Below are 12,105 nucleotides of genomic sequence, written 5' to 3'. Positions count from 1 at the left end.
AGAGCATCTCTGAGTTTGGTGGGGTGCCGAGACTCTTCTGGTGGTTGTCGAGTGAGCCGCTGGGCACTTAACCAGTGGAATTTGTTTGTTTTCTCTGGCCACTAGGCAGGCAGTGCTCCCCCCCGTGATACTCCCTTCCTGCGGATCTGTGGATCCCTCCCCAGGGCGAGCATGTGCATCTGGCACACTTGCCGCGCAATTAATGGCGCAATTAAATGTTTACTTTAGACGCATTCGAACAGCACAAACGTAAGTGGAAGCCGTTCGCCATTGGGAGTCGGGGGCGGAGGGTTCAGTGCAGGGCGTGGCTTGGACTGCTCTAATCAAATGCTGCGACCAGACACAGAATGATTCCGTGTGATACTTCAAAACTTTCTTTTGTCTTCTTGGCCATGTTTCCGCATTGTTTCATGAGGAGAACCAGAGATTGTTTCCAGATATTGATTTTGGTCTCGTGAAAAACCGATTTGACACTTCGGCCGATGATGGAATCGTCAGAATTTTTATTGCTAATCTTAATAAAAATGGATATACTTTTTTAGATATCAGTCCAACTAAAGTTTCCTAATGAATCTTAATACAATATCCAATACTTATGTATATAAATTCAAAGGGAAATAGTTGAAGAATTAACTATTACAATATTATTATAATTATTAATTATTATTATTATTAACTTAAATAAGAATATTGTATTGATTATACATACGATATTAAACGATATAAAGACCGTGTCAAAATAAAACTAGGTCTCCGAACGTTTATTCCTTACATTAAAGCAACACAGACATTATTTAGTTCAGAATCTTTTGAGATTATGTGTTTATTGTTAAATACTTCTGTAAAAAATTCCTTAAGCTTGATTCGGATTCTCGACACTGTATGGGGCTTTCGTCCAAATACGCAATTCTCGAATTCTCCATTCTTAAGATCGATTAAATAAAGATTAAATAACAAATTACAAAAAAATTAAGTAACTGTAACTTGTCCAAATATCAAGATTATCAACCAGTGGGCGAAAATCGTCAGTGTTTCTCCATTCAATGATATCTGAAAGTGTTATGGCTTCCAGAAGTAGATTGCCCATAGCTCTCCTCTAATTTTAGTTCGCGCTGCTGTGGGGGTCATAAAACAATTTGTTGCAAAATTCAGCAAGCAGCCAGAAAAGTGCCCCATAAAAAAATGAATCCTTCCGCAGCGTATCCGGGAAGGAAAGCAAAATGCAGAGCAAAAAGGAAACTCTTACACATGTTTTCCTCCCTGCCATCTTCGGAGTTTTGGCTTGCCTCCTCTAGAAACTCTGGAAACTCTCGCTTTCGTTTTTAGAGATCATAAAGCAGTTTTAATGGATGTCTGCCTGGGTCGCCTGGGTGTGCTGCTGATGTGCTGTGTGGGCACAGCACCGCAAATAGAGTGAAAATCTAAAAAATCCAAATTGCTTGGGTCGGTCGGGTTCCGTCCCGTTCCGTTTAGTTCCGTTCTGCTACGTCAAAGAGTTGCAATTACAAAATATTTAATTGCCGGCAGAAAATGTTCAAGGAAAACCGAAAGTGGCTCGTCCTCGGAGAGCGCCGCGGGCAAGGCGCGGTGAGGAAAGAGTTGACTTAATGGCACTTAAACGGCCATAAAATGTTGAATTATGATTTCGAGGTCGGAGAAGAGAATCCCCGAGCGCGGTTCTCCCGTTTTCTGTTGCAACAAACACCGTGATGTACGTCTTTGTTTATTCTTAGATTGAAACACACACACACTGGTATATGGACATATCCTACCCACTCAGGACCAGAGTTGACTCCATATCGTGTCTGAGAGAATTTCGAAATGACGCCTGTCACTTGGCTTCAATTTATTGCCCTTTCCGATGTCTTATGGCCCAGAGTCCGCTGTCCCCCGATGTGCAAATGTAATTACATATTCAGAATTCAGAATGCTTTGCTGTGGTCAGTGGCAATCGCAATCCCAGACCCAGACCCAGACCGAGACCCAATCCCATTCCAAGTCGCAGTGCGTGCTGTTGTCTGCCATGCCAAGTGCACGTTGGCTTGTATATACAATATATGTATATATCTCTGTTGTTTTTAAAAGTAAATATCATGAGTGCCACGACAGGCAGAACAAAGAATGCATAAATTACGGCACCATATCCCTCCTTCAGGCCTGACAGAATTGTCTTTCATGATTCGGCCTGGCACTGGCTCTCGCCCCGCCTTGCTCAGCCTAAAAATCTCGGCCCTCGGGCGGCCTCCCCGGCCCCAAACGACAAAGACAGTCTCATGGAGTTCATTGCGCCTTATCAGTGTCCAAAGTCGAGACGCACAAATCAGCCAGAGAATAACTGCAATTGCATGACAGAGTAATAATTGACGATTTGAATAAGTTTAGTGCCTTGCAAAGATTCATAATGCGACTCGTTCTCTTTCCGTTTCTTTGCAGCTCTTCCAGGTACCCCAGTCGGGACTCTGGACTCTCTCGTAAGTACCAAGATAGCAGTCGATAAGCAATTACTTTATTTTCTACAATGCCACATTCGCATGCATCACCCGCTTGGCTGGGAACCAGTCAAACTTTTATGATCTGATCCCTACCATAGACCCAATCCTACATATGTATGTTAAAAAATATCGGAATGATCAGCATCATATTTCAGCAATGGGTATAGATTGAAACTGTTTGATTCTGGATAGATATGTAGTAGTCGTAGATGGATGAAACCCAAATGACGGATCAACTAACAGCTTAGTTCTTTCAACAAAAATTCTGCCAGAAAGTGGCAGAAAATGATGGTGGGAACGACTATCTGAAGATAGTCCAGCCTAATGTTCGTATTTGTGTTAATATGCTAGTATGCACTGAAATAATTCAGTAATGTTTCTTCAGAATTGGTTCACTCTTTCATTAATCTTTGAAGCTATTGAAAAGTAACATGTAGATGTACGGGGGCAGGAGGCGTGCTCTAAGATACATGGAGCACAAATTTGTTATATATAATAATATTGAATATTCTCTAATAAAACTTAAAAAAATCAGGCATAAAAAAAATCTTAGAAGATAGTTAATAATTGAAATAAAGAAGGTGCAACCTCGGCTCCTGATTTTTTTTCTTTCTTTATCATATATGTATATGTATTTTGCAATATTCTCTTTTACCTCATTAGCAATTTCAAGCCATCCATAGGTCGTAAATCAATATTCGACATGTTTCGACTCTCCCATGAATTCTGCTAGCGATATTTATAGATTATATAGTGCGGCCACGAAGACGCAGGCCCCAGGCCAACCCCCTGTCCAATCACCAACCCACTTCGCTTCGATACTACTCAGCGTTTACGTGCGACCAATTTGACTCCAGCTCCAGCTCCAGCGAATCAAGATTTTATAGGCGCAATCGTAAATCGTAAATCGGCAATTTTATTGTTAATCGATGGCCATTTAGCCTCATAAGCCTCCCGTTGCATATTAATATACATAAACATAGGAACAGTGCTGGTATACTGATAAAGTATTGTATTGAAAGGTGAGTCTCAATACAGCATAATTCTGAAGGGGCGGCAGACGACATGCAATTGATTTATTTGTTTTTAAAGACGTGTTTAGCACACAGTTCCCCAATAGCGAAACCGTAAAATTAATAAGAGATTAACATGCCATGATTGGGCCTCGAAAGCCGGGCATTAAGCTCCACCATCCCCACTGTTCTGTGCAAGCTATGAGCCAAGAAATTACACCAAACGTTAAAGCCATGGCTCAATGGAATGGCTCAGCCGCTTGAACAGCTACAGTCCATGGGAATAGAATAGGAAAAGGCCGGCGGAATCAACAATGGATACGATACAGATACAGATACTCACGAATAAGAAGGAGAAGGAGGGAGAATGCCGGCAGACGAAGAAGAAGAAGAGATGAGCGGAGCAGCCGCACTGCGGGCGAGCAAAACCACCCCGAAAAACGAGCACAGCACACAAGAAGAACAGGAACCACAGCAATGACAGCATTTCCAAAATCAAATATGGCCGAATTAAATGCTCTCGGTCTCTGCTTTGCGCTCTCCTTCGGTGCGGCCATCATGGCTGGGCTTGCTCATAAATTCATTTACTTGTTGTCGAGCGAGTTTCGTTTTGGTTTCGTTATCTCTGCGGTTGCCTGTTCCCCGCCCCTCACCGCCTCATTCCATTGCCACAGCGTGCCTGAATATGAGAATGAAATACTTTGTATGCTCCCCGTTCGCCTTCCAGCACTTCGCCCGTTGCCAACCAGCTGAGGTTCAATGGCTTGCCGGACGACGAGGAAAGTAGAAAACATATTTCCAGATACGTACCAACAAATATACATACATGTGTACATATGTCTATCTAATTCGATAATTCAAGACCATCATTTGTCATTACTTTCATAATTCCATTCATCTAAAAATTATCTATTAATTAACTCCGAAGATTCGCCAACTCCTTTTCTTATAAGACATTCAGGTCTTCGAAGTTCGAATATGATTGTGCGCGCCAAATAATCGAAATAGCCGCTGCGCCTTTTGTGCAATAGGTGGCGCTCTCCAGCTTACAGCTGCCGGCCGTCGCTGTCGTTGCCGAATAAAGCGAAATGTCACCAGATAGACGGAAAGATAGATGATTCCATCTTTCGATCACATATAGGCATAGATAGGCCCGACAGCTAAGTTTCTCAGCACATCGCCAGTTCATTGCTCCTCGTGTAAGGACTGATATCAGTAGATTGGAATAGGATATTGTAGATTGTGCGAATCACCCATTCTTCTCTTAGCATTTCTATTGTGAACAAAACTGGAAAAACATGTTATCTTTTATTATATTTCTGTATTTCTACAATATAACTTTTCTGACAATTTGATACATTTAGCAGAATTATTTATTTTGTTGAGATATGCGGCTATAATGAGGCTATCAACAGATGTTTAATGGTGTATAACATGCAATTTTAATTTATAGGCATTCTATTTTTGTTGTCTTTAAAGCCTCGTTAATTTTAATAAATTATTGTCTCCAATAGTCTTTTTATTAAGCTAAAAAATCATGAAATTATTTCACTGCATAAATAAACTGAAATCAAATGTGTTATCTGTACTGTTGCAACAAATCGTTAGAGCTAATTATTCGGTTCGTCCCAGACCGTTGAGTCCTCGTCGAACCGCATTGTTGCATAATTGCGGAGCCAAGTTCAAGTCAGCTGTTGGACCGTCTGGCCGTCGAAAGCAACAGGTTTTCCAAGACATCCATCTAGCCATTCAGAGCGAAGAGAAGGACCCGACCCCACCCGATCCAAATGATTAAAAACACGATTATAAGGATTTGATTTTAAAGTGGTATTTTGTGAACTATTTTATTTCGATTACAAGGTGAAAAGTGAGAAAACGGCTAAGACAAAGTGTTAAAAAGTGCTAGAATAAATCACAGTGCTCGGTTTCAGTTCGACGTATCCCGCGTTGCTGGTGTTTCCTCGTGTTACGTATACTGAAGGTATACCGGATAGGATACACTCAGGATACATTCAGTATACGTATACGAAGTCGCACAGGTTCATCCTACATAACCGCTGAAAGAAAATTACGAGTGCAGTCGAAAGGATCCGCAGATGTGGTTGCAGCCCCCGGCTCTCGATTCAAAGTTGTCAGTTCTAGAGTCGAGCGAACGATATCCGCGTGTTGTCCCGACGATTGCACGGCTGTGACTGACTAGACCGCAGGACCAACAGGCCGGCATGTCCTCGTAATTGTCGTTTCCTTTTCAGCCTTCGTACTGCCTCGGGGCTCGTGCTCTCTCGTGTGCTCGTTTTACAAGCGTTTTCCTCTGCCCACGGCCACGGCCAGGGGACTTCCGGTCGTCCTCTGCTCCTGTGCCTCTCTCTGAACGCGGTGGTTGGTGTTTTGTCCCTTCAGAGTTTTCAGTTTTTCCTGGGCCAAGGGGGAACGAAAGGTAGCGAGAATGGGGAGGAGAATCGAAAATGATTGCAACAACCTCAGACTTTTAGCCAACACTTGTCACAGAAGACGTGCGCTCAGTCCTTTGCTGTCCACCTTCACTCCTGCCATTTGTTGTCTGCTCCGGGTCCTGGAAGTAGACAGGGAGAAAGATGGGAGAAAGAACAGTAAGTTTAATAAGTTACGACCACGCACAAAGTTCCCAGATACCTGGCATTAGCATTCCCCTTGCCGCTGCCACCCATTCTGCCCCTAGTGCCACAACTATTTCACCAATCGCGATAATCACCCTTTGTTGCCATCCATTACCCTGCCCTAACCACTCCTGCCTTCCGTCCTTCCGTCTTTCCCGACGTCTGTCGCAGCCCCTACTTACGCTCAGGAGCACGTCCTTTCATTTAATCCGAAATAAGAAAGGGGCGGCTCGAGCACTAGGCGCCACCCGAACCGAGCGAGGACCCAGCCCCACGAGCTGGGGCAGCCAACCAGGCAACTCTCTGGCAATCTAATGCCTGAGATAAAATTCAAAATTTATAATATCGCACAGTTTGCCCGATATAAAACGTAAACTTATGGCTTTCGGGGAGTACGTGCCATATTTTTCTATGTGTATGTGCCGCCCAAGTCTCAGCCACTATATATTTGCCTATGTGTCGCTGGTGCTTTTGTGTGCGAGTCCTGGGCCGTGCCCAACCCTTGCCAGTAGAGAGTCATGAGCTCGTTATGCCTGTGAGATTTCATTTGTGTGCAAAGGCAACCCCTAAGCACAGTGGCAAAACAACAGACTATCGCTTCTTGGAACTGAAATTTCTTTTGTAGAAAGCGAAATTTGGTTATAGATTTTCGATCTATTATGGGCAAAGCGGAAATATACATCAAGTAGACTAATACTGATATTGAAAACTGGAAAATTACACACCGAGAGGCGGAAAATTCGACCCCGTACTCGTTTGGTTTTTAGAGCAGCCTCAAGGCCTTGTTGCTCTGTCTATAGTTTCGAAAACACGCACATTTGAAACATCGATTTATGCGAAGACAACTTCTATCTTTTACTAGGCCCAAAAATTTAATTTAATTAGATTCCATCTTCTAATCTTCGTTCAGCTCAAACCAATATTGGATTTTGATTCTAAATTACTTATAAGCTTTAAGAAACTTACTTTTCAGGAACTGAACTGCTTTTTTCTATCCTATTGATGTACTGTACTTATAATAATTATAAAATCGACCTCGATTCGATTCCTTTCTGTCAATGAATGTATTGATTTCACCCACTGTGCTCGGCCTTCTTTTGAACGTCTTGTGGCTGGTGGGCTTGTCAGGGGATATGTCTGGAGCGGGTACGGGTGGGGTGCGGGTAAGAGAGGGCGTACACACAAAACGGCCGTTACATCCATAAATATCATTTTTTTATTGGCACAACCCTAAATGGTGGCATTTGGCAAAGCAAATTCCAATGCAAAATGCTGCCTCCCTGCTCCGACCGACTCCCCTAGGACGTGCACACAGACGGACGGACAGACAGAGAGATATAGACGCATCCGCCCACATAACGAGCGCCTTGGGCGGATTCAGTTTCAGGTTTTGGGATGGTTGGGCCTGGAGAGCGTCTCCCTGCTGAATCTCCCTTAAGAATGTGCGACAATTTGCTGAAGCAACGAGCCGTGTGGAGCAGTGACTTAAGCATCCTAAGGGATGGAGATGGACCACCACCGCCAACGGATCTGCAAGAAATCTCTTGTACCCCAAATCGTCCGATACTGCGGAACGTGACTTTATGGCAAATCGTTGCCAACGTGGCCAAAGGTGCTAAACGGATGGAAATGGAGCCGAATACTGAAGATGAGTCTCCTGTGTGTGGCATATGATGCCAGGGACAGTCACGGCGTCGCGGACAAAACGGAAACAATTGCTCGGAATTACAGACGCCATTGCGCCATTGTTGCCAGCAGACGCATGCTACTCCCACCCTGGGCAACCACAACCACAGCCGCAGCACCAGCCCCAGCCCCAGCCCCAGCCCCCTCCCAGCTATTGTACCTGGCCTGGCTCTGGACCACAACGCAGCCATCGTCACCGTCACCATCAACGCTTTCAGTTGATTGTTTCCACGCTCGTGAGCAGCCCGAGCTCATTCCAGACACACCCACACCCATCACACAACCCACAGACGCTTGCAACAATTGTAAAGTTGCCAGCGAGCAAGGGGTTCCTTGCCTCCTCTCCCGTAGCTTCAAGGCTTCAAGGCTTCGTTGCTGCGTCTGCACTTGCCACCTCTGCGTCCTGTCTTTGGGGCGTAGTTCTCAAATGAGTTTTCCTTTTTTCTTCTTTTTTTGTATTCTCAATTATTCTATTCCATTCCATTCTGTTCTTGCTCTGGAGTCTCGGGCGAAGACCTACGCGTATATTTCTTTATCGCCCATCAGGGATTATGTCTCACGAATTGAAGTTTAATTTAGTTTTAAATTTGTTTCACCTCGGATTGACTTTGCTCTGGCAGCTGCAAAAGCACCATCTTGCTAAAACTCGCATAACATTGGCATTACAATATTAATCTTATAGAAGAAAATATAGTAATATCCAGAAAGAATGTGTTGATCTACAAATAATTTCTTTGTCTCGATATTAGCACTCCAGAAATTGATATTTCTTTTAATTCAAAATGCGTTTTACTTTAAAATGTCTTCATTCCAATATCCTTTCTCAGTATATCTTTTACTTTCGTATTGTGTTTCTGCTTCTGAAACAACTATTTCCCATTTCAAGAACCCCTTGCCCGTTCTGCCCCTGAGCAGACCACTCCAAAACTACATATTTGATATAAAGTCTAATTTAAATTTCAGAATGCTCACGTTCGATGCCTGGCAAGTGTGCTCTCTCTGCGGTTCCTATAAAATGTTCGAGTCGCAGCCGGTGGACAGGAGTGGCTGTCGGGTGGAGGAGGCAGGGGAGCTGGGTAATATTGCGTCAATGACTTGCAAACAAAATTAGAAAAGAAAACCGGAGCGGCGGGTAGCATATGCTGCTGAGTGCGCTCCGGCATCAAAACGACTACACAAACTTTTCAAATTAGATTTCACACCCAAACTAAACACGGGACGCTGGCGACAGCGACAGCGCCGAGGAGTGCCACAGAGGAGGATGACAGAGCAAGAGACAGAGACCGATTCCGGGGCTGGGACTGAAACTGAAACTAAGATAGAGATGGAGATAGGGAGTGAGGTGGCTGGGATTGAGGTTGAGGTTGAAGATGGCCACGACACTTGCGCACAGAGCCAGCCACTGTGTTTTAGTTTATTTTGTTTTATTAAAACGACTAATGGCCAGGGCTGGACTGCCGAGTGGGTGGGAGGCTGTGGGTGGGTCTGCGGTGTCATCTCCGGCAAACAAAAGCGGAGCACAGAAATGGACACAATTAGTGTGCAATTTATGCTCCACAGAGAAGCAGAAGCAGCAGCAGCGGCAGCCATCATGATTGCCTCTTGTCTGAGCTGCAATTTGAATGACCAAATTAGACGACCTCTGCTCCCCCACTGCCTCTGTCAGAGTCTGTCTGTCTCTCCGCAATTTATGCAGTCGGAGCTACAGAATCCAGGGTTCAAGACGAGCCCGACAATTTGATGATTCCCAAGGCCACCCACACCATTGAGATCTCCACCTTTTCGAGCGATGTGTGCCGCATGGCATCAAATTCAAATTTCCCCATCTTCGATATCTAGCAAACCATCCCTCCCTCCCCACAACCACCCCTGGAATCAAATATATAAATCATGGCAGGGCTAGCAGGGTGATAAATTGCGAAAAAAATAGCATAATTCGCCATATTGTCAACCGATCTGTGCAGTGAGCATTGCATACGAAGTAGATAGAATAGAGTCTGGCAGATGTAATACGGAATCAACCCAAAGCTCAGCGAATTGGATGATGTTCTCTGTAAGAAGTGTTCACTGTATTCTACATGTGCCACATGTGCGGCCTGTGCGGTGATGCGTCGCGCCTGCATCTGTCCGCATCAGGAGGAGTCCTGAATATCGCAATCAAATCTGGGATAAAAGGAGGTAAATCAGATGGGCTGTTTGCCATTTTGCTGCTCCTGAGGACCTCTATGAGAGGGGTGGGTATGGCTATGCCTCAATGTGTGCATGTGTGTGTGTTGAAAACCGCCCCTGAATGTCCGTGGCCGTAGCCGTGGCCGTGTCCGTGTAGGTGCGAGAGTTCGTAATTATGCGTCGGCAGTCGTAAAAGTTAACTTTATGGCTGTCGTCTGCTCGTCCATTGCTGTTGCAGTTTACGATTTAGCTTGGCCCGCAGTCGGAGTCGGAGTCGGGGTAGGGGTAGGGGTAGGGGTCGGGATCTTTGTCGGGGGCCGGTCTCTGGATGGCGTTTTGAGACCGATCTGATTGATTTATAAGCATGTGAAAAATTCGACTGCAGCTCGTAAACTGGATGGTCTGGTCTGTCAAAGCTTGATTTAGAGCCGCTAATAAGTAGCCAGGGAGTAATTTGAGCAATTTCTAGCCGAGCACTTGATGCGCAGCTCTATTGCGCATACGCCCCGCGGGCCGTGCGAGCTTCGCAAAAGTTAAAAGGGGCTAATTTTGGAATTGTAACTTCTTTAAAGAGGATAAATGAAGCTGATGTTATACATCGCAAAAATACGATTAGCTTTGAAACTCACCCATATGTGCAGCGGACTCCAGTCAGACTAAATTCATAGAAGACTCTTTCTAATGATAAAGAAAAGAACTACAAATGATTCAAAAACAAATGGAAATATGTATAAGAAGGCACACAAATAACCTGCCCCACTGAATTCAACGTGAGGCTAAGGGCCGGCTACAACGCAATGCCAATGAAGGATAGGCCCAAATGAAATGGGGGAACGTGCCAATGAAAATCATTTCCATTATCATCAGCCTTGCCGTCATCAGCATCATCCCCAGAATCTAGTTCATCATCGTCTACATCATCAGACTTTTGTCGTGGCAAAGTGTTTATTGCTGGCGGCTTTCCTCTCCCCCATGCCCGCACTTTCCCCCCGACCTTGTCATGCCACAGTGGGCAATTGGTAGCAATCAGTCTGCCAGTCTGCCAGTCTCCCATTCTGTCAGTCTCCGATTCTGCTAGTCAGTCATTCCGGGCAATTGTTTCATTCATGGGCCCGCCAAAAAAGACCAGAGGCGTTTATCATCCCAGACGACGTTCTGTTTCACTCTCCCTTATCTTTATCCCTCTCTTTCTTTCTCTTTCTCCGCGTAGGCCATTCGAGTAGTATGTGTATATGTGTGCAGAGCAAAACAAACCTGCGTAGCAGGCAGAGAGAAACAAGCCAAGGAGAAACGAAAAGCGAGAGAACAAACTCAGAGCACAAAAGCGACAAAACAAATTTTTTGTCAAAGGGTCGACGTCGACCCCCCTAACCCCCCGCCACCACACGGCCATAAGTCAATGTCAATGGCACACAGAAAGAGCGACAAACAGACAGACACAGATACGGACACACACACACACACAGAAATACATTTTGTTGGGGCTTTTCCTTGGAAACAGCTGAAGAAGTTTCTCGTGGTGGTGGCTGGCGTTGGCACTGGCACTTGAACCTCCAGTCGAACTTGAACGCTTAATAAGACCTTGACATGCGACGTTTGCTTGACAAACTAAAATTGGGAATGGGCTGGGAATTTGTTATTTGGTGTTTATGGCGTCGGTTGGGCCCCCAGCCGTTGCTCCCTCCACTCGGGGATGGTTGGATCTGAAAAGAGGGAAAACACACACGTTTTGCATTACTGCCATCTCATCTGTGGGATGCACCCGATTGGGCCCGGCCGGAAACTGGTTTACGCGTGCAAGCATGCTCACTCACACTCGTGCACGAACACGCACAAACCTGTTTCCGGATGTGCCTTAACGGTGAACCAAAGTAGGAAAAGAAAGCTCCGAGACTTATGAATTGAAATGATTGAAAATTATTGAAATAAAACGAGTAAAAAGCTGACATTTTCATTTAGTCATCACTGAAATACACCGATACACTTTGCACTGTTCTTGAGAACGTTTCACTGTTGTGTTAAAGTTGCAGTTTTATTTTTAGCTGATGGCTTTTTTGCGGTTGTTTGCTTTTCGACGTTTTGCGTCCATGTGAAGCCGTTGCCCGACGA

The 12,105-nt window shown here is 44.8% G+C and overlaps 1 protein-coding gene and 1 long non-coding RNA gene across 2 annotated transcripts in view; one reads left to right on the top strand and one right to left on the bottom strand.

Moving 5' to 3' along the window:
- The window catches only part of abd-A (abdominal A), a 93,125-nt gene that overhangs the window by 35,905 nt on the left and 45,115 nt on the right, over positions 1-12,105 (top strand). Inside the window, exon 3 of the transcript XR_004468555.1 lies at positions 2,434-2,471. The gene's annotated coding sequence lies outside the window, so the exon portion shown is untranslated. The remainder of the gene's footprint in view (positions 1-2,433; positions 2,472-12,105) is intronic.
- LOC117183398 (uncharacterized) lies at positions 5,318-11,245 on the bottom strand. The gene is made up of 2 exons (XR_004468556.1): positions 10,626-11,245; positions 5,318-6,077 (listed from the first exon to the last, which is right to left on the bottom strand). It is a non-coding gene; the product is annotated as an uncharacterized lncRNA (long non-coding RNA).

Source organism: Drosophila pseudoobscura, chromosome 2 (genome assembly GCF_009870125.1).
Source record: "Drosophila pseudoobscura strain MV-25-SWS-2005 chromosome 2, UCI_Dpse_MV25, whole genome shotgun sequence".
Taxonomy (NCBI): Eukaryota; Metazoa; Arthropoda; class Insecta; order Diptera; family Drosophilidae; genus Drosophila; species Drosophila pseudoobscura.
This window is presented reverse-complemented; position numbering and strand designations above follow the sequence as displayed.